Source organism: Hylobates moloch, unplaced genomic scaffold (genome assembly GCF_009828535.3).
Source record: "Hylobates moloch isolate HMO894 unplaced genomic scaffold, HMol_V3 SCAFFOLD_16, whole genome shotgun sequence".
Taxonomy (NCBI): Eukaryota; Metazoa; Chordata; class Mammalia; order Primates; family Hylobatidae; genus Hylobates; species Hylobates moloch.
The window spans coordinates 19,946,125-19,969,297 of NW_026652291.1; the positions used below are offsets into that span (position 1 = coordinate 19,946,125).

The 23,173-nt window shown below is 39.5% G+C and overlaps 1 protein-coding gene across 4 annotated transcripts in view; it reads right to left on the bottom strand.

Annotated features, from left to right (window-relative positions):
• FLRT2 (fibronectin leucine rich transmembrane protein 2) overlaps nucleotides 1-23,173 on the bottom strand; it is a 97,694-nt gene that overhangs the window by 43,893 nt on the left and 30,628 nt on the right. Inside the window, exons 1-3 of one of the 4 annotated variants that reach the window (XM_032179328.2) lie at nucleotides 6,887-6,983; nucleotides 3,398-3,526; nucleotides 2,879-2,950 (exon numbers count right to left, since the gene is read on the bottom strand). The exons of the other annotated variants lie outside the window; for them this stretch is intronic. The gene's annotated coding sequence lies outside the window, so the exon portion shown is untranslated. Of the gene's footprint in view, nucleotides 1-2,878; nucleotides 2,951-3,397; nucleotides 3,527-6,886; nucleotides 6,984-23,173 lie in introns of those variants that run through there. 4 annotated transcript variants of the gene reach the window in all.

A 23,173-nucleotide genomic window follows, 5' to 3' on the forward strand; every position in this document is an offset into this window, starting at 1 on the left:
AGTCCGGGGCTGTGCTAGGAGCGTCTCTCCACAGCATCTACTGCTTAATTCTGGAAGTACTTGGGGCTTAAGTAACTGTTGCCAAAATAGGAGCGTTCTGCTCCTAAAATTCATTGCTTTAATCCACATTTGAATTCTGTTCATGGGACAGAGTGCTCATCAGTTGCTCAATGGATTAACTCCTTGACAGCTACAACTAGGGGAAATCTGGCCACTTCAGCACACCAGCTGCAAGGCTTCTGAATGGGTTAAGAGTGTTTGTTGAATTTCTGATTTAACAAAATGAATGTACTTTACCTATTCTTTTCCATTACCTTTATTTCTCTAAGTATTACAACACAGTATACAAAATGAAGGTGGACATTATAAATAAATAAATCTCCCTTGTATTTCCTATTAGAAGCGCTGGAAGAGACAATTTAACCTTCAGAGTTGATCCCTGCCAGTAATTTTCAGCATCCTATAAAGATTATCTTTCAATGATTTTCTGTAGACAGTTCCTAGAGCCCTAACCCTTCACAAGGACAATTTCATTTCTCACATGGGAATTTTCCCTAGGTTCTTTTCTTTCAGATGGCTTTCTATTTTAGATAAGGGCAGGCACAGGAGAGTGGAGAGGTAGCTTAGCTTTAACCTCCAGAGCTGTGAAATCAAACAATGAGGCAGAAAATTATAGAAATATATAGTAAAAACTATATATATATATATATATCTCCAACATACACAGAATCTTATAAAATGAGACCCTTTTTGCTAGCCATCACTTAACAACTCTCAAAAGTAGATGCTGTCATCCTAAATTAATAATAAAAACAGCTAGACATGTAATCCATAAAGGCCTGTATTAGTCCAAAAGATGGACTAATTATTATTCCCATTATACATATTATACTAATGATTATAATGGCAATAGTTATGGTTTACTCGGTGCCTAATTACGTACCACGCATCTTATTTGAGATGTCTTCGTTTAATTCACACAGTAGGATTATAAGGTCGATGCTCCAGTTACTCCCATTACACAGATGAAGAAACTGATCCCAGAGAGGATAAATAATGCACCCAAAATCTACGCTAATAAATGCTAGGATTTAAGCTCTGACTGGCCTAATTCTAGACTTCTTGACCACTTTGCTACAATGCCTCAAAAAAACACTAAGTACAAATCACAATCAATTAGTAGTATTGAAAAAGACCTCTAAGAGTTATTGAACAAGTAATTTCTACCTCTTCCTTAGGGTCTCCATTCAAGCTTTCTGTAACTTTCATAGAGGTTCCTAAATTGAAACAAACCACAACTACACCCTGCATGCATATACAAACACATACATCATATAATCACAAGGTTGTATTTCATAAGTATCAAAATAATGCTCATATGGCTACTCGACAGAATTCTATCAACACTGCATTTGTTTTTGCCTTACCATCAATCTACAGGATCTAAGAGCAGGATCTACATATGGATTCAACCTCCTATATCACACAGATTGTAGAGTGTTAGTTAATATTATGTAAGTACCTCCCATTGTTAGTGGCACTGTTCCATGCCCCTCACTGTTTGGAAAGATAAAAGTTAATACCAAACTGCATTCATGTTTATAGACACAGCTATCAATCATAGTCAGGATTTCATCCTTTCAAAGGCTAAATAAGACCCAAGTTGAAATGAAATGACATAGAATCACATGTGTCACACTTCCTAACTGGGGGTGGAAAGATCTTAAAAATAACACTACAAAATGATTCCAAACATTACACCAAGTTTTACTCAAATGAAACATGGGTCAAGAACTTTGGGGCACCAATCTCATAGCCCCATAAATAAATACACATTTTCCCTGAATAAAAATAAATAATTTCATTATATAAAATCCATTTCTATAAATTTAAAATAATTCTGTAAAACCAACTTTGTAAGAATGTATATAATGTTACTACTTTATAGAGATAATTTAATCTTTTATTCCAGAAGAAAATGGATGTCTCCATTCTGGAGTCAACTTCTAACATGAATATTCTTTTACTTGTGCTATGAAGGCCCATGAAGACTCAGGCTGTGAACCTAGGGGAAGGGAACAACCGCCATATTGCTCCAAGAAGTGGAGATGTGGTAGTTTTCTAAACTGTTTGAACTAGGACTCAGTGGTACCCTCAAACAATTATTTTCCTTTCTTTGACCACTAAATATAGAGGTCAGTCTTCTCTGGGGGTAAGTGGTATCCTGTTATGAGCCACGTGAAGCCACGGGCTTGTCATTCAGAGCACTGCTTGCTCTGTTCTAAAATCTGGAAGACTCAAGGACTGCCTCTGCCCTCAACCATCTCCAAACAAATGGGAAGCTAATTTGCATAAGCCTCATTTCCATTTTATTCATCCTCTGCCCAAATCTAGATCAGGATGTTTTAATACCATCCCACTGTGGGCGGTCGTGCAAATTTCAAGGGTATCCGTGGTCAACAATTAGAAGGCATGGGTTTCAGAGTTGAGTTTATGTTAGAAATTAAAAGCCGAAATAAGAGAATGCCTGTTACAAGATAGAGAATAAGAAAAACAAAAAGGCCAGCTAATATATAAAACATGAAAGAAACCTGAATCATCACTATGGACTTCTAATCTAATCTCTTCGGATTAGCCAGAACGCCACTATTTTTGGAATGCCTAGGATGTACACCAGGTACTTTACTTGCATTTCCACATTTATTCTTTAAAAGTACCTAGATAAATGAGGGCTTTCTTTTTTTACTCCTTGATATATAAGTAAAATCCCAGAGGAAAAAGAAAATCAAAAGGCAGGCATTTTTCTCAATCCGCTAAATAGCAGAAGCAAGATTGAAATACAGGAATGTCTGGCTCTCCACCCATTTCCTTTACTCACCAGCCCACATGACCTGGCTTCTGCTGACTGATTGTCTTCTGATGATAGGTCGTCATATAGCAGGAGTATGTCCTAATAAGTGTACACAAGAAACTTCAGCAATTCACTCCACTTTTGGGTGTTTTCTTCTCTTTGAACATTAAACAGACTAAGACAAACCGTTAACTTAACTTTAATGAAACTATTGAGGTTTATGAACCAGATTTTTAGGTATGTGTGAATATTATTTTCTAAAAATAAACTGGTTCGATGCCATCTTAAAGGTGTTATAATAAAGGGGCATGCATGCACTCACACATATATGAAAACAAACTTCTTTTGCAAATGTAATCCCATTAAAAAGGAAAAACAAAATTACTTCTGAAAACTTCTGAAAATCCCATTAAAAGGGAGAAACAAAATTACTTCTGAAAACTGCAAAAATCTTGCAACACCAACAGTACCTTCCCTGGCTCATTAATTCTGGCCTAAGTTTGCTACTGTCAGGCAAACCAGGCACACTGTCCAGCAGACACCCACCTGCTATTAGGCTGAATGTGCCTGGCATCTTGACATTCTATTGATTCCAATCCAAAGCTTATGTAAAAAAGGCAGCTCAGAGTCCAAAAGGAATTTCAGCCACAAATACTTTGGGAGAAATCCAAGCAACTAAAAACAGAAAGAAAGACAAGATGCAAATCTGAGTGACAAAACTGAGACAACCCAAGCCAGACTGGAGAATGTTCAAGGACAAATCTCCAAATGACCCAGGCATCAACCCCTTTGGATAACCACTTATTTAAAAAAAAAAATTCTAGTACCCTGTGCATGGATTGACCACCCCTGACCCAATCTAGAGTATTGGTGGATATATTCACAAAGAAGTATTCACTAGTATCCCAGTGGCATTGCTTTTAAAGAGAGCCCTGTCATTTTTGCCCCGTAAGCCCTTATTACACATTCAGTAGAAACTTGCCATCTCATAAGTACAGTCTTGATAATGACAAAGAATTCAAATTATTAAGCAGTTAAAATGAACCAGAAACTATGTAAAGTGCTTAAGAATATCAGTCTTTGCATCTTCAAAACAACCCCATGGGCTAAGAATTTTATCTCTATTTTATAGATAAGGAAAATCGGGGTTCTGAGAGGCAAATTAATTTGCTCCAAGTGGCTGGAAAACGAGATACTAGAAAAGGGAGGACAACAGGATTCATTTATACATTTTCTGAAACTTTCCAGCCCTTCCCCACCCCTCCCAAATAACCTAAGCATAAATGAAATGGGTATATGTCCAATTTCCAAATCCTGGTACTCGTAGCTTTGGTGGCAGCTGCTTGTCACAGTCAACTCTGTATGAATAAGCTGGCTCCAGAGGGTTCTTTAAAGCCAGACCAATTCCCCCAGTCTTTATTTTAGCCAAGAGAAGACACACATTTCAAAATAAAAATAAATATATAAAAAGGAAGGAGAAGGAGAAACCCGTAATCCCAGTAAGCAGCATGGATTGCATCTGGTCCTGGTTCCCCCACTCCAGCCTCCCACTCTCACCAGCCCACTGCACAGCTCACACTGACTTCAAAGGCAGCTCCCAGGGGAAGGAGAAACAAAAGTCCAACAGGGCTGGCAGAAAGGAGGACCTTATCCACAGGGGAGGGTGGAAGAGGAACAGAGATTCACTGCAGATGCCAGTGGTCTCAAAACAAGAAGTCAAAGTGTTTTCCCAAGGCTGATTTCTATGAGGGGTGCTGGGGTGGATCAGAAGGTTGAGACTCCAACTGGGAGAGATGTGTTTCTGCTGCTCAAATATTTCCCAGGTTTGCAAGACATCTCCAGCCTTTGGAGTGCCTTGTGGTTTGAGGAGCAGGGATGGCCATCCAGGTCTCAATGAGACTCAATTAACTCCTCCCATGACAAGGCAGCTGTATTTCACCATCCAGTAGAGCTGCCTGTGATTTTTTTGTGTGTGTGCATTGATTCAATTTGAAGCAATACTCTTTCGGTGAAAGAATGCCCCCTGGGTTGAGGTACGTAAAGTAAATATGTGAAAAAATCACCAAGTTCCTTAAAAGAGGTTTATTATATCCCTCAACCCGTATCTCCCCACGATGCTAGGATGACTATTTTCTTTGCCTGTGTCGGGGTTGAAAGCTTTGTCCTGAAGTCAGGTCTGTCCTCCTTCCCTCTGCTCTGCCTCTGATTTATAAGCTGACTTCTCCGACACAGCACTTAGCCATCCGTCCTCAGTTTATCACCCATCGGTTACCACTGTTATTGCTGCCATTAGTATTCAAAATGATTATAGACTTATAAAGTTGTTCTCTTCTGATAATAATGTTTGCAATATGCTTTTACACTGCCTAGTTAATATAGTGAGCCTGTGATTTTTTGCTCTGGCACAAGTCACACAAAACTGTTGCAGGAGAATATTGAGCAGATTTCTAAGTGTCTACATGGAGAACTAGGGGCTAAAACACAGGTGCCAATATATATATACATAAAATATATATAAATATATATATATATATTTTAAACAACAAGCTGGGTGTCCTTTTGTGCATAGGTAACAACAAAAAGGTGGCAGTGGATGCAACATTAGAAACACTGGGCCCTTTCCCACTCAACTCAGTTTGACACAATCTCCAGAGACAGTGATAGCCATTTCCTGAATAAAGCCCAAAGTCTGCTCGTGACCTTCTCGCGCAAGTCCTATTGACAATTTAAAAACTATAAGAGTAAATCGGGCCCTAGTGCGGTAGCTCACACCTGTAAGAGAGGTGAGGCAGAAGGACCACTTGTGCCCAGGAGTTCCAGATTACAGCAAGCTATGACTGCACCACTGTACTCCCAGTGCCTTGGGAGACCAAGGCTAGAGGATCGCTTGAGGCCAGGAGTTTGAGGCCAGCCTGGGCAACGCTGTGAGACTCCATATCTACAAAAAACCTTAGCCAGGTGCAGTGTTGCACTCCTGTAGTCTTAGCTACTCGAGAGCCTGAGGCAGGAGGACCACTTGTGCCCAGGAGTTCCAGATTACAGCAAGCTATGACTGCACCACTGTACTCTAACCTGAGCAACACAGTTAGACCCTGTCTCAAAAGAAAAAAAAAAAAAATCAGGAAAACCATATGGAAAGTAGGGCATAGTCCTCAGAGGCTAATAGCCAGACTAAAAGTGAGGAGACTGCCTAGAAAATAGTCTTGAAAGGGAGCATGGCTGCAGGGAATTAACAAAAATCCATGCATCTCCTTTTAGAGACAGCAGCAGTGAGCTTGTGACTAGAATTCTCCTCTTCATAAATGTGCTTAACTTGAATGTCAACAGGAATTTTGTAAGAGCACTGCAGGGGAAAATGGATTCATTTGTCATCTAAAATGAATCATTTCACTTCCTCTCCTCCATTTTTATGTATATTGACAAAATATAAAAATACATTTTTGAAAAATCAATCCAGCTTTGTAGTTTTCTACTCAAATGCAAAAGTAGCCACCAGAATTATAAGATTCAAAAGCCTTTTACTATATTATTTAAATAGGGTTCCCCCAAAATGGGATTCCATGGGCCTCAGATTTACCAACGCCAAGCGAAAACCGCAAGTGGTAATGCATTATAAATCGCTCATCGTTTATTTTGAGGTTTGAACTTCCATTTTATTTTTAACAATAGTTTCACAGTTCACTGACAAACGTCCTGAACTATATTTAGAAGAATAACAGTATTTAAGATCAGGAGCACACATGGGCAGAGCTGGCTTTCCACTTTTTCTAAATAGAAATACAAAACGTGTGCACATTTTGTGAATTTCATGTCAAAGATTTGGGGTCTGCCAGCAGAATTTCTGCTCCCCTCTGATGACTGAATGCCAATGCTCTTTCAGGTACATTTGGAATACTTTCAAGGTGTGCCTACAATACCTTTTCTCCAATACAATGGAATATTTCCACCACCAAGCAAGCAACTAGTTTTAATATGGAGAGCTGCAAATCTGAAATGGGTTTGAAAAGAAATAGGACAAACAGCTTGTTAACCTACCCCAAAAGGCCCAACCAGTGTGTACTGCCATTGCATTTGGAATTAGATTTTCAGAAATTGAAAAACACTGTCTTTGGCTTTCCTTAAAAGAATGCTGAGAGGCAAGCAATATGCTGATTATTTTTCAAAGGAGGAGAAGAAGGTGTTGAAAGCTTTTAATAACATGTAAAGCTCCCAGTTCGCAAGCACCAAACACAAAACAATGGAAATGGTTTAGCACTTCATAAATGTATGTCATTCTGTCTACTGTTTGGAGACAGCAAATACTTTTGGACAAATTATAATGTCTCTGCCTTTATGCCTAAATAAAGGAAAACAGCCAAATACTTTGTGGCATCAGAAGATAACCATGGTGATGGAAATACACAGCTCTTGCCACGAAAGAAAATAAAAATTAAATACTTATAATTAAAACAGCACTAGAGCTGAAAGAAATCCGGATAACTGAGGTCATGAGTTTTTAAGGCTGCCACTGTCAGCCAGAATTTCAAATATAGCGCACATTTTGAGTAAAGGAAGATCATTTTACCTCATGCTTGGTCATGGTGAGCTCCAAAGTAGGTTATTAATCAGAGGAAACACAGCATATAAATAAACACGTCCATGAACAATCTCTTAACGAGTTAGTGCAATAAGTACCCTTTCTAATTCTAGAATATACCCTCACAAATTGAGTTTTAAAGGCAAGAGGGAATTAAGGTTTCCTGAACTCCTTAAAAGCTATACCCCTCCCAGGCATTGTGCTAGGCACTTAACATATATTACTTGCTTTAATCTTCTCCATAGCCCAGCCAAGTAAGTGGCATTATCACTTCTTTACAGATGAATATTTGACACACAGACGTGAAGGCATTTAGCTGTAGACTAGGGCTTCAGGAGCTGGATGAAGGGCAACAAAGCCAGGCTCATTCTGTCTTCCCTCCTAAACACTTTCACTTTCTAGAGGTTTAAATTGCTGCCCATTGTTCTTCATTCATTAGTCCATTTGCCCTATGGAAAAAAAAAGTGCAGTTGAGGGAAGGATTTCCAACGCTCGTTGTACAAAACAGTGGTTTGGGGCCTCAGGGAAGCAAACTGTTCATCTCATTTCCCCACTGACTACCCCTTGCCTGGGATCACCACTGTGCCTGACCCAACACAGACAACTGTTTTATTTCCCCAGGTCCAACCTAACATGTGCTTACCAAAAAGGTAAGTAAATTTGGGAACACTTTGTTTTTGAGCTGCAGAACTCCTTAATTCCTTTGACAACAATATTTTAAGGTGGAAAATCAGAAGTATTAGTAGATATTTTTGAGTTCGCAAAAAAATGTTTTAAGAACTAATCAAACTGTCCTCACCCGCAGACAGAGAGGAATGTGGTTCTCAGTCGCAGAAGCCATTATTCCATTCACCCACATTCCACCCCAAAGCACCCAGAAGCAGGAGATCCTTGACAATCACAACCCCCATTGCAGACTCTGTGCTAGTATGTGCCATATTCACAAGATAAGTGTGCCTATTAGGGGCCTAGAAAATTACATTTGAAAACTTATTAAATAAAAGCCAAAGCAAAAATATTTGCTTTTCGAATGGCCACAGGCCTTTTTTGCTGAGTCGGTTTGCAATAACTGTGGGTGGTACCCAGAGATCAGTTTCAATAGAAATGAATCCCGGCTTTGTTGGCGCTGACCTGGTTTGCTCTTGAACAATGGCCAATGCCTTGGTTTCCTACCTTGTTTGGTATGTCCTGGGTAAGTTTTTTTTTTTTTTTTCCAAAGGAGCCTAAAGAAGTACAATTTAACTACAGTAAGAAATATTGTATTTCAAAGAATAACTATTTGTGAAGACAACAAATTGGCCAGTGAGGAGATCTTAGATTTCTTACACGCCTCACGTCAAGATACTTTGCAATTTAGGAGAAGGTGGCAGTATCCACATGAGAAAGATTGTAAAAAATGTCTGTATGAAATGATGGCTTAATAGGAGCTATGTGGTTAAATTCCTTGACACTCTAAAAAAAAATCTTCAATTTATTTAAGAAATAAAAGTGAATGCTGCACTGGCAAAATGCAACAGAAAGAGAAGAAAAGGAACCAAAAATTAAAAAGGCATCTCCAAATTTCCACTATAATGGTTCTCAAAAGGACTCAGAATACATTTTAACGGGCAGTACCAAAGCCTCTACAAACCCTCTGTCTCAAGGTCGTTTGTGACCTCTCAGCATTAGTCTTTGTGAAAGAATTGAGATTTTCCTGGCTCTATGGCATGAAGCATTGCCAAATAAGGTAAAACAAGATTTGAATATTGCGTGGGATATATGTGTGCAAGAATGTGCATTATCAGAAATTCAAATATACCTATTTTTATTTATTATTTATCTTCTGTTCTTATGTATTAAATATACTATTATATATAATATATATTTATTTATATATAAAATATTATTATTTATATCCTCTATTTTTACGTATTAAAACTATCAACTCTAATAACAAAATAATGAAATAGTCATGGAGAAATTTTGAATGAACTATTTTTGAGCTGGTTAATGGTGCAGCCCAGATGCCCTTATCACTAGTATGCTTCACGGTTTCCTGGGAAGAACTCTGAAAATCTGAACTACTGGGACCTTCCCCTGTGGATCCGGCCTCTTACGCGCCAAGCACCACTATGTTTACAAGCTCCCAGGTGAGCCTTGATGCACAGCCATTTGAAAATGATCTGCTAACTCAGACTAATCAAAAGAAATGAGGAAGACACAACAAGCCAGATTTCTCTGATGGCTCAACTCACTCCACTGAGCCTTTACATGTGGTATAAAAGTCTTAAATCTTAAAGCAGTGTTTACTTGAGAATGTCAAAAGGAGATCATGTAAACCCAAATAACGGCTGCAAAAATACTGTCCTGGACTACTTCATTACGCAGATGAGGACGCTGAGGGGAAAATCATTCTCACCCTAAATTAGCAGTCCAGAAACAAAACCAAGAATAGAACCCCTGACAACTGATGTCAGAATTTACCCCGTGCTGTCACTGCTAAACAATTCCTCCTCACATACTGTGTCTTGAACAGCTGAAAGGGTTGGCACACCCAGCAGAAAGAGCTGAGACATTTTTCCAGGCTTAGCTGAAGTGCAAACTCCTTCACTACAAAGCAACTGGCCAATCACGATGGAGCATAAAGAAACCCAGATCTGATTCAGAAATTACCTCAACAGGTTTAAACTGCTTCTTCATTTTATCAGAGAAAGCTAATATAATATTAAAAATGAGAAAAGAAAAATCTAATTGCACTGCACTAAAAGTAAAACTCAATTACTTTTTGCTCCCAAAGATGTGTGTGTATGTGTGAGAGAGAGAGAGAGAGAGAGATGTGTGAGTGTGATGTATGTGATATGTGTGATGTGTGAGTGTGATGTGTCAGGTAGGAGTGAAGGGGTGGGAGAGGGAGGGTCTCCCTCTCTTAGCAGAATTTTTTTCCCTGTGATAGATCAGCTTTTAAAATAACTTGCCACCCATCCCTCTGTTTATACTGATAGGAACTTTCCTCTGATAGAGGATATGACAGACAAATCTGGGTTGCTGACTATGAGTTTCAACCCAGTTCTATGCCCAAAATGATGATTCACAAAGAAATGTATACACACAAAACTGTGACTAATCAGAGATAGGAATGACTAAAAAACTGAAGCATGGCATGTATGTAGTAAGAATTCATTAGAGTGGAAAGTAGTGAGTGATAAAAACTCTCCCTTGAGAGAGTTACTCAGACTTGTGTTCAAATCCTGGTTCCACAGGCCACGAGACCTGGACAGGCTACTCAAACCCTCTAAGTCCCTTAGCCATCTGTAACATATAAATAACAGCAACTAACTCAAAGGGCTACTGTGAAGAGTAAGTCCATTAATATGTTTGAACTATCTTCCACAAGCAGGGCACAAGGCACACTAAATGTATAGAATGAGAAGCATGAGTGTGTGTTTCTGTGGACCCAGTGGGTCAGCCAGTCACCATATACCTACAGCGACTAAAGCACAAAACTTACTCTGCGCCTAGCAACACGCAGGACAAATGAGCTATAAAAGCATAGCGAGGCCTACTGTCTGCACATAACTGTCTTATAATCAGTTAACCAACACATGCTTAATAACAGCCCCTGCCATGAATACGGGATGTGAATAATTATGCAGACAATACAAAAAATTACTGGATATACTGTCCTGCTCCCTATGTCTGGGTTGAGGAGATAACGCATACCTGCTTGAGAAGTTAATGAAAATGACAGTTAAATAACAACTACAAAAGAACATAAAAGTACACATGGCAGTTCCTGATTAATAGCCCAAAGTGGTATAATTGATAATGACTATGAGCTCGGAGAAAAAGGGAACCACCGTGTGTTAAAACAGTCTGGGAATTTTTCGTGGAAGATAAGCCACTTAAGATTGGCCTTGAAAGAGGAGTAGGATTTAGATAAGCAGAGAAGAGGAAATCTTAGGTTTATGATCTAAGTAAAGACACAGAAATGAGAAAACACAGGGCTGAGTGACGACTTCAAGATATAAAGTACATGATTTGTGTTGTTTGTAGCAGTGAATGCCAGACACAACAGTGAGGCCATAGCTGTCTAGGCCGGGGGTTCTCAACATTTTATGGTTAGTCTCACCCCTATGCAGCTGTCAGAAAATAATAGTGATCATTCTCAAGGCTCTGGACCCCAAAATATTTGGGGTTGCATAGGTAAGACTGGTTGCAGATTATAGGAAATTGCTAGTAAACTGGCACTATCCCATCCTTCCAAAACACATACACACATACTCACCTTTCTATTTCACTGAATGCAGAACAATGGTGTCTCTTGACAAATGGTTTAGGTCACTGTAATAAGAAAGAAGAGCCACTGAGAGCTTTGACGCACCACATCATGAGACACTTGATAAGCAAAAAAGGTCCTAACTGTGTTCTTCGGACATCAAATCCACAAGAAATCAGAGAAGCTGTGCCTCCCTTTGGCTTTGTCCCTATGCTGACCCACCATAGCCCACCTAAATAAGATTCCTCCCACCCCACCATGGTAAGCACGTCGAGAAAATATTCAATACTGGACTAACAATGATTACATTTGATTCTAATTCTTGGAATCAATCGTTGGTATAGCCAGCCTTTGAGCATGTCAATCGAAGGGAAGAGCAGAGATTATACAAACCATTTCTTCTCCCTATGTCTACGTCAACCACCCCATCCACTGGTTACACTCTTCACGCTGCCAATTGTCAACAGTTAAGTGAAAATGTCATATTATACATTATTTGACCATCTAAGAATTCAATATTCTCCCCACCCCATGACTTTTTTTATAGTTTGTTAAAATTTCTGAAACTATAAGAGGGTAATAATTTCTATTCTGAAAGAAATTCCAGAATATAAAAACATGATAGCAGACCCTAAGTTAACATGATGGGATTCTTAAGATGACATCATTTTCTACAGAAAAACATTCACAGATATCATCCAGGGCTGAAGTAAAGTATATCCATTGAAACCATCTCAGTCTTGAGCAAAGCAGATGAAGAAAAGCCCTGAGTTCCAAATCTTCAGGATGTTACCAGGACCCTAGATCTACTATCACCACCTACCATCATCCAAATGTAACACTACTGAAAATCATAAATTTTAAGTAACAGGCTTTAAAATCTAAACTCTTGACTCAGTAAAGTGCAAAGAAAAGGCAAGTATAATGGAATACATTAAGCCATCAGAGGTGTTTTTTTAAAAAATAAGGAGAATTTGGCTGGGCACGGTGGCTCACGCCTGTAATCCCAGCACTTTGGGAGGCCGAGGCGGGCAGATCATGAGGTCAGGAGTTCGAGACCATCCTGGCTAACACAGTGAAACCCCATCTCTACTAAAAAAAAAAAATACAAAAAATTAGCCGGGCATGGTGGCGGGTGCCTGTAGTCCCAGCTACTCGGAAGGCTGAGGCAGGAGAATGGTGTGAACCCAGGAGGCGGAGCTTGCAGTGAGCCGAGATCGTGCCACTGCACTCCAGCCTGGGCAACAGAGTGAAATTCTGTCTCAATAAATAAATAAATAAATAAATAAATAAATAAATAAATAAATAAAAATAAGGAGAATTTAAAGGGAAACACAAACCTAAAAAAGTCTGTAAAACTATGCACTTCACTCTTTGCTCTTTCATTAACTGTACAAACTGAAGCACACCTATGCAATGTTTTAAAAAATAATAATTGATAGCTAAATGTAAAGTCATTTGGATACTTCCAATACTGTAATCAGATTAAGGTAAGAAAGTAAGACTATGAATTCTAATTCCTAAAATGAAAATGAAGTTGAATTGTTACATGTTCAATTTTCATATGTGTTTACTGAGTTATTTACAATATCCTCACATAGAATCTAATTTGGAGTTGGAATGTGACATCTATAAAAACCAAGGTCTTCCATCTTTAATATTCAATGCAAACTTGACAAGGAATCAGAGAACATTTTCAAAGGAGCCCAAGGTACAATTTATGTGTCAAAATAACAGCTCTACCCTCTTGAGTTATGGCTGTTAACATCAGAAGCTAGAGAACGGGATGGTGGAGATACACAGTCTTACTTGGTGTGAAAGCTTGTCACTTTCTGTTTTTGATTTCTGTAATGCTGAAAGACGTTATGCCCATTTGGAGAAAGGCTGTTTAAAGAACACTGTGGTAGATAAAATGGCCATACCAACATCTTACAAATACCACTAAGACCCACTGTCACGTTAACATGATCCTACAATTCAATCTGGCCAAAACTTTTAAAAGAAAGTTTGGTCATGACAACACTTGTCATCATTTTTTTGGCTAATGCAAAATCCCTCCAAAAGCACAGAAAAAGAAAATGCTTTAATAACGTGATTTCAGGATTGGTATTCTGCTATTGTCTCATCACTGTGTAGCAAGATAAATGTATTTTTCATTAGCTCTGCTAAAACCAAAACAAACCATGGTAACCAAAGGGCTAGGGGACAAAATAAACCTCATCTGAAATTCTTACAGCGCATTCCTCACTGTGACTGTCTGCCGACTTTATGAGAACTCTAAAGTACACGTCCAATGTCCTGGTTCCTAATGGTGCCTTTGTCTCTAACATTTATCTCTAAGGACCGAGTTGAATGCATCCAGTGTGGGTGGTGTTTGCTGCATGAGCTGATCTTTCCTTCCTGCTGTCCTTGCCCCATCCTGGTCCCACAGTCCCAGCACAGAGGACTCCACTAGACTCTGCCCTCCCTGCTGCTCCTGGTACGGTTTCCCGGTCAGCTGAGGGAGCCAGAGGAGGACAAACTTCCCCTTCACTCCATGCTAGGCTGGCAAAAGGAAACCTGCATTGCCCATGGTAGGCTTGACAATCGGTATTCAACTGCCAAGGGTGTGGGGGGATGGCAGAGCTGCTTGAGGCAGATTCATTTCCTCTTTTCTTTCTAGGAGAAATTCAAGAACAATGCTCAAAGGCAAAAATGGTAATCTGGAGTAGCTAAAATGTCTTCCTTTGTCCCCACAGAGCCCTCACGAGTTTGTCACAAAGCCTAAAAACCCACCATCTATGAAGTCTTTTGTTTCAGTTAAGAGTTGCAGTCACTAGGAAACTGCTACTAGGTATCATGAAAGGGTTTACTGATCCATCAGTACCACAGTTGGGATTTCTAAAATAAAAGATAGGTTGGCAGGCAAATCCTTAAGAGAAGGGAGAAGAGGGAAAAGGGGAGACGGAATGAGTGAGAGGCAGAGAGAGGCGGCTGATATACACCATGCACTGTGCTAGATGCTTTACATACCACATATGTTAATTTCTGAAGTCTGTAATGGCATCTGTAGGTTACAGATAGTAAAACTGGGTTTCCAAAAGTTAAGTAGGTAAGAGAAGAAAGGTAAAGATACCAGAAATAGGGGGAGAGAGCAGCCAAAGTTGGGCTCCATAGTGAAGTGGTCTCATTAATTGTGGGGTGAAGACAGGATCAGGCCATTGAGTCCCTGAAGAAGTTCATGGAAACAAAGAGAAAAAGAACAACAAGAACAACAAAAGCAGGAACTGGATTTGAAGCCCAAACACCATCTCTTGTGCAATTTGGTCCAGAGCTGGTCCAGGCTTCTTGAATGTGAGCACATTTTTTTAATTAAAATCCCCAACTGCAGGATATACCAGAAAAACAATTAAATTCATTCAGAAACATACCTAGCAATGACCACTGACTTGGTACTGATGCTTTACACATGGTCCTTGAGCCTGTCCAATCATTTTATGATTTCCATGTTCACTCTCCTTACAAGAAGCTTTCAACTGCACAAGTAGGAAAGCAAAACTCAGCCCATTCAGCGAGAAACTGAGTGACTTACCTTGGGCAGAACTAGAGCCAAAACTATGTGCTCCGTCTCCAAGGCCCATGATCTTCCCCCAGCAATCATCCCCTGCAGATTAGCAAGGTACTGTGAACAAAGGCAATGCCTACCCCCACTTCCCTATCTCATCTTTATTTGTCCCCTTATAAAACAGGGAAAGGGTCAAATTCTCAAGGAAACTTCTACAAGGAGAACAAAGGCAGCTTTCCAAATAAGTAGTCAGGCCACTTTCTTGTGGTATTGTACAGGCCTTCTGTAACTCACCTGCTGAGAGGCCGGCAAGTCATGCTGTTTCTAGGGGAAGTTAACATTCCCCTGATCTCTATAGAAAAAATAAAAATCAGGCCTTGCGCGGTGGCTCACGCTTGTAATCTCGCACTTTGGGAGGCCAAGGCGGGAGGATCACGAGGTCAGGAGTTCGAGACCAGCCTGGCCAATATGGTGGAAGCCTGTCTCTACTAAAAATACAAAAAGTAGCCGGCCATGGTGATGCACACCTGTAATCCCAGCTACTCGGGAGGCTGAGGCAGAAGAATCTCTTGAACCCGGAAGGCAGAGGTTGCAGTGAGCAGAGATCATGCCACTGCACTCCAGCCTGGGTGACAGAGTGAGACTCTGTCTCAAAAAAAAAAAATCATGTAAGTCACTTCCTGTGTGCTAGGCCCTCTTCTAAGGCTTTCACAGATACTAACTCTTTCAATCCTCACAATCACCCTAAGAGTAGGTACTCTAACTATGTGCATTGTACAGAAAGATACAGAGGCAGGGTGATGCAGAAACTTAAGCTCCTGAAGAAGTGGCAGAGCTAAGATATGAGCCAATGCAGTCCAGCTCCAGAATCCATGCTCTTAACCAGCATAATGTGGCAACTGGGCACACACACACATTGCAAACACAGAGTGTATGCTTTTCTAGAAAGCCTCAAGTTGGTCTAATAAAGGAAGATGCTGAAGGAAGCTTTGAGATTCCAGGTATCTTTGGAGATTCTATTACATGCAGACACCCACCAGGGATGAGGCAACCACAGCGTTCAGGAAACTATCCAGTGTCCATGGGATTCTGAGGGGACATGTCAAACGTGGCAGCTCAAATATAATGCTTTCACCCACTTTCGTGAAGCCTAAACTTTATGCACGTGTTTGCAGGTATCTTCCCCAAACCCAGCCCCTCTGATAAAATTACAATGAAGTGAAAGCATAAATACATTTTTCATTTAAATAGGTTCTAACAGATGTGTCCTTCCTCCAACTTCCAATGACACTGTTTGAATCATGAGAAATTTTGTGTGACCCATGGAAACTATATTGATTACTTTTTAGGCACAACAGAAATATTAATACTGCCCCAAAGTTCTGTGCTGTATTACTCTTCATCTGGCAGAAACGGACAGCTTTTTCATCATGACTAATTCACAAATGACCAAACTGAAAAATATTTATGTTTGCTTCATTCCTGGGAGCTGATACATAGAAGGGATATGTTCCTTTTTTTTCATGCGGAAGATTTCATAGTACCCAACACAGAGACTATTTTTCAGCCACGAGATGACACTTTCTTCCCCTGCAACTAGGCCAGGAATATAAACCTTGTATATTCTACCATATATATTTGGATCAACTACTGAACAATACTAAATATTGCATTTTCCAAAGTGCTTTCACCAAAATAGCTGCAGATTTTTGTTTGTTTGTTTGTTTGTTTGTTTGTTTTGAGACGGAGTCTCGCTCTGTCGCCCAGGCTGGAGTGCAGTGGCGCAATCTCGGCTCACTGCAAGCTCTGCCTCCCGGGTTCACGCCATTCTCCTGCCTCAGCCTCCCGAGTAGCTGGGACTACAGGTGCCTGCCACTGCGCCAGGCTAATTTTTTGTATTTTTAGTAGAGACGGGGTTTCACCGTGTTAGCCAGGATGGTCTCGATCTCCTGACCTCGTGATCCGCCCATCTCGGCCTCCCAAAGTGCTGGGATTACAGGCGTGAGCCACCGCGCCCGGCAGCTGCAGATATTTCTATCTTGGGCACACACACACACACACACACATACACACACACACACACAACCATGGAAGTTAAGAGGACTGAGTGTTCCTTTAGGATTCAACTTGAGAATTTCCCTTTGATTATCTTACAGGCTAAGCATCAAGATAATTTTCTTGATTCCTTTATGAAGTCATTTTATTCTCAGAAAACAGTCCCTGATTTCAGTCTAAAGCAGAATAATACTTTGTTACGTTTGCTTCTTTTTTTCCTCAATAAAACCCTCTCTTGAAAGTCTCTACAATCAGACTCAACAGGCATCCGGTGAAAACCATCTTCCCTGACCCACGCATGCGTGGCTCATCAGGGTACAACACTTTGACTCTTTCCCCCAACTCATATGGGCACTATTATTTGTCAGATTGTGTGCATTCTCTAAGGCCCTCAACCAAAATGAATTAGGCCAAGTATCATTGTGAAAGTGGGTCTCTATCCAGGTAGAATCTACTTTGTCTCCTGATCTCCAGTGTATGAATCATCAGATTACTTCATGGAAAGAACTACTGCTGGCATAATAGCACTTGCAAATTTCCCTAATTGTGTCATTTTCCTATATGGGTTTACCTGTTGGCATGGCGTAGATTTGGCAAAGGACAAAGACTCATGTTTCTTATTCTAATGATTGGTGGGAACATTGGGGTGGGAGGGGTGGCAGTTGACAAAAAAATTGGTGTATTTTGCTTATTCGCCCTTTCATCCTCTACTGAAATTATTCCCCAAACAATGAAGTTTCTGTCTGGAGGACTAATAAAGCAGTGTGTTTTCTCCATTAAGATAAGACCTCATGGTGGGTATTTTATCATAAATTCCATTTCAGGTTCCAAGGCCCCATGGATTCAATTGGTATGAAGTTATCAGTGTCACATCAAGCACATTTTCCCTCATGAACTAAAATAGCTTTCAATCTAGGATTCTTTTAATGCTACTTCCAAGTGTCTTTCAAGCATGGCAACTCGAAATACCAACTTTTGTTTTAAAAGCTAACAATGTGTATTTTAAAACCAATAACCTCACCACAAGAAGCATATATATCTTAATACATCTCCATGCATATGGTTTCTAAAATCATTCAAAAATTTAAATAAATAAATGAATAAATGTGATCACTAACCATGCATGTAATGGAGAAGTAGTAATATCACTATTAATAACATTGGGAAACTATCGGGGTTCCAGATGCCACATAATATTCTGAATAGCAACATCAAGGTCATTATTTCTACATCCAGCCCAATAAAACAATTGTAGATTCCACTTGTCACATATCCACACTTTAACTTAAAATGAATGTGACAGATTACTTATGAGACAAATAGCAGCACACAAGTGATGTTATGACAAAAGCTATTTTTATGACTTCATGCATACTGAGGTTATTAATATAACTCCTACGCAAAAACAATATGTGACACTCCAGGCTGCATGCTATTTGGGTCAGGAAGGCTTTCATTATCTTCATTCAGAAAAAAAATCCAAAAACTGTTTTTTAAAGTAAAGTAGTTCGTTCCCTTTCCCAAGATCCCTGAAAGGAATGGAGGTGACAAAAATGGAAATCTGGTTTAAAATAACACTTTAGGATTTCTGTGGCTTTGTACCACTGACTGTTATACATACTATCTTACAAATTGCATACCAAGACTGGCAGAGTTCATAGCTTTGCTACTCTTTTCTTGCTATCATAGAAATGGTAAGGCAGAGAGTCAAGATAACTAGTGATCGTATGATGAGTCTCTTATCTCCTTCACTTGATAAAACTAGTGATCACATGATAAATATCTATCTCACATCACAACCAAAAACCCCTTTGAGATCAGTGCTATTAGAATTCTCATCGTCCAGATGTAGGAGTTGATTTGCAGAGGATGCAACGCTGCACAGTTTAAGAACTATTACATTAAATTACATATAGTTTGTTTCAATCATGCTAGGTATAATAGTATTTTTCTGTAATAGTGTTAGCCGCGTCTTCAAAAGACACAGAAAACGGTGTGCACACAGAAAACGGTGTGCATGACAGAATCTTACTTTCAAATACTGCCTTTCGATGTTATTTGAGAGTCTCATAACCCACCAGAAAACTAGCCCTTTTGCCAATGTCAAAATATCCTTGATTAAATCTTCCACGAATACATTTGGAACAATCTTGGTTGGTCCAATGGAAATGTAATCACTTAGGCTTTTAATTACCTAAATATATTTTTAACCCAGGTTACAGGTGATTGTATTTACTTGTTTAATTTTTGATTACTTTCTATTTCTCTAAGATGATTCATTTGTACTAAGATGAGGGAAACCAGTGTTTCTTTTAATACTCCCAAATTGCTACTTGATATATGGGTTAAACATTGTTAAAGCTTCTAAATTGATATAGGCAATTGAAGCCAATCCAAGCAATACATATTCGAGTAATACATAGTCACTGGCCAAATCAATTCGTGGGTTATGAGAAAACAATGCCATTTGGCTGAAACATTCCCTACGTACAGGCAGAGAAGAGCAGGTAGCCAAGTGCCACTTTGGTGTTCTGCCATGTCAACATTGAAAACAGGGCCATAGAAAAGCAAAACCCTCTGTCCACCCTCTCCTTCCCTTAATAAGGTCACCTATGTAGGAAGAGGACAAGTATCCTGACTTCTGGCTGTCCATTTAAGTGTCAAATGTAGGGGCCCTTTCACAATAAGGCTTCTACATGAGTGTCTCCCTTTAAACTCTCATGTCTTCCCTGGAATTTAGATCAACTATCATCCATTGAGTTATGTACAAATAGCAGACATACTCATGGTCTCCACCTAAGAGGAAATAGAACATTTCACTTTTCTTGAGAGAAAAGTCAACTTTTTCTATTTTTTTGTTTGTCTGGGTTTTTTCTATTTTAAGATTACATAAAGTACTACGGTTTGGAGATAAGAGATCTGAGCCAAGTCATGGTTTTGCTGTGTCTGCACCCAAATCTCATGTTGAATTGTAATCTCCACATTGGAGAAGAGGCCTGGAAGGAGGTGACTGAATCATGTAGGTGGACTTCCCCCTTGCTGTTCTCATGATAGTGAATGAGTTCTCGGGAGATCTGGTTTTTTAAAAGTATGTGGCACTTGCCTCTTCTCTCTCTTCCTCCTGCTTCACCATGTGAAGGTGCCTGCTTCCCCTTCGCCCTTCTTCCATAACTGTAAGTTTCCTAAGGCCTCCCCAGCCATGCTTTCTGTGCAGCCGAGGAACTGTGAGTCAATTAAACCTATTTTATTCATAAATTACCCAGTTTCAGGTAGCTCATTACAGCAGTGTGAGAACAAATTAACACAAGGTGTGTGGGACTCAATGTATCTGGCATTTGTTAAACAACATAGACCATGGAGTCAGACACATCCAGTCTCATTCCAATCTCACCATTAGGAAGTGGTTGTAAGGCCCTGGTGACAGGGGTAACTACTGTGACATTATCTGGGAACAACTGTGATAACCCCTACTTCCCTATGCTTCTGTAATGCCAGGCAGCAATGCCCAGAGAACCATAATTCTCAAACTTAGTACGTGTTCCTTTTAAGGAGTGGAGGTCCAACAGATGCTTTTTAATGTCTAACTTTACGTAAGTAAAAAAAAAAAAATTAAAAATCACACTGCTTTATTATTTATTTACATATACAACACTGTGGAAAGGGCGCTAGATAAGTAGAACAAGAAGCCCGGTTTCTGGTACATCCTGCTTCTCAGTCACCTCTAGGTCTCCGGAACTTGAAAGCTATGTCTCTTCTTGCAGGGTTCTGTTACAATCCATTGATTTTCCCTCACAGTATAAAGTTCCCTTTGCTTAGTTTCACTGGACTATTTCCCCCAGGTCATTCTGACAAATGATGTTCTTTGTTGTTTATACTGTTCAATAGATTTCATTTTGAAGAACATGATGCAATCATGTGAGGACATTCTTTCCTGTTATTGAACCATGTGGCCTGAATACTGCCCTAAAGGACAGGAAAGAATTGATGCCCATGGGCATAGTCTTTAATATATCTTGAGTCTAGATTCAAAAAAAAAAAAAAAAAAGAAAGAAAGGTGAGTTAGGAGATTTGGGAACTAGCTTCAAGTAACTAACATTATAGACCCACCTATTCTTTCTGATCTATTATCTCATCTGATCCTTAGAATGAGTTCATGAGTTGGTATTACTAACCTCAATTCTCAGAGGAGGAGACTGAGTTTCCCAAAAGTCAAATAACCTGTATTTGGTCTTCACAGCCAAAATGTGGCAGAGATTGCGTTGAAACGTGGGTCTTCTTGATGCCAAATGCCACACATCCAAGAAACACACAAAGCAACGTAAAAATGTTATGTAACATTTGAGTTACTTTGGATTTAACTGTCAGAAATGTCTGTCTGTGTGGAAATGAAATATTCTCTTGGAAACGTGAGTGAGTCCCATGGACTAAAGAAGGTGACCAGGTGTGTACTGAACAAGGGATGCCTTTCCTTCCACGGCATTGTTACTTATTTTTTCAGATACCTGCATTTAGTCCAAGGTTTTACTCATAGTTTTAAAGTGTAAAGACTGTCAGAAAACTAACACTAAGCATTGGTATTAGTCACATTCCCTGTAGCGGGAAAGAGTCTTCAACTTAACTTGAGACCAGTTTCATTGGTAAGAAAGCTTAAGGACAGAAAAGAAATGAATGAATGTGTCCATGGAAATGACGAAAGTGTCACATAGATGTGAGGATGAGAAGCTCTGGAATTTTAGGGGCACTAAAACCAAACAACAACCACAACAACAACAAAATACAAAGACAATGACAGCAACAGAATTTCATAATTTTACCAAAGGCTGGGGCTGTCTAAAGAACTAATGATTTTCAAGTTTACTTTATTATACATTTTTTTAAAAGGGCAATTTGGCATTCTAGTTGGAAAGGCTTCTGGTAGGATTCTATTTTATGTCATTCCTACTTTATCATTGTATTCTAGGCAGTCATTCTGTAGCTTTATTGGTTGTCAACAATATTATCTGCTGTAATAACAGAGGGAGAATTTCCATGATGGCAGGAGCCGTGCATCAGGATGCCTTGCCATCTACCTGCCAGGGTGCTGTGAGTGTTCTAGTACATTTCCAACATTCGTTCTGTACCATTCATAACCTAACAGATGGCACCATTAAGCAAGTGTCCCCAGTAGTCAGTCTCTTTGAAAATGAGGGCAAAGAAAAGCAGAATAAAATTAAGTTGACTAGAATAATACACATGCTTATTCCTTACAGTATGTTGACAATGGCTGACAAATTTCTAGCGGATATAATCTCAGGGAACATGCACAGTAACGTTTTACAACATAAACTGAGATTGTAAGATACCTTGACAAATAGCTACTTTCTTACCCCAGGCTGGTTCTCCTCTCTCCAGATACATGTACAGCTCCCATTACCATCAAACAGCCAGGGGAGAATTACAAACTGCTCAGGAGATAGCTTCTGAAACTGGGAGATGTTAAAAAGCCATATTCAAATCATGGGGTTGTGCAACACAAACATGTTGTACAGAATGTATTATCATTTTCTGAGGCAAAGAAATATAGACTGTGCAATAGAAAGGTAATGGGGAAAAAATTTAGTGCTCTACATACTGACAGTGAGCCGTTAACAAGGTAAAATTACCAAATATTGGTGCAATTTGGAGCATGCATTTTTCTGTTTGGGGAATTATGATAATGTGACAAGGTTATCGTTATAATTAGGAGAGTAATTAAAGTAACGAAGTAATTGCTTGTCTGCATTTTTTCTTAGCCAAGAAGATCTAATTGTACAAAAAGAAGAAAAGAAAATTCTTCATATTTTTTTTTAAGTTTCCCACCAGCATCACAGAGACCCTAAAGCAGGCAGCCTAGCCATACTGGTATATTGTGCC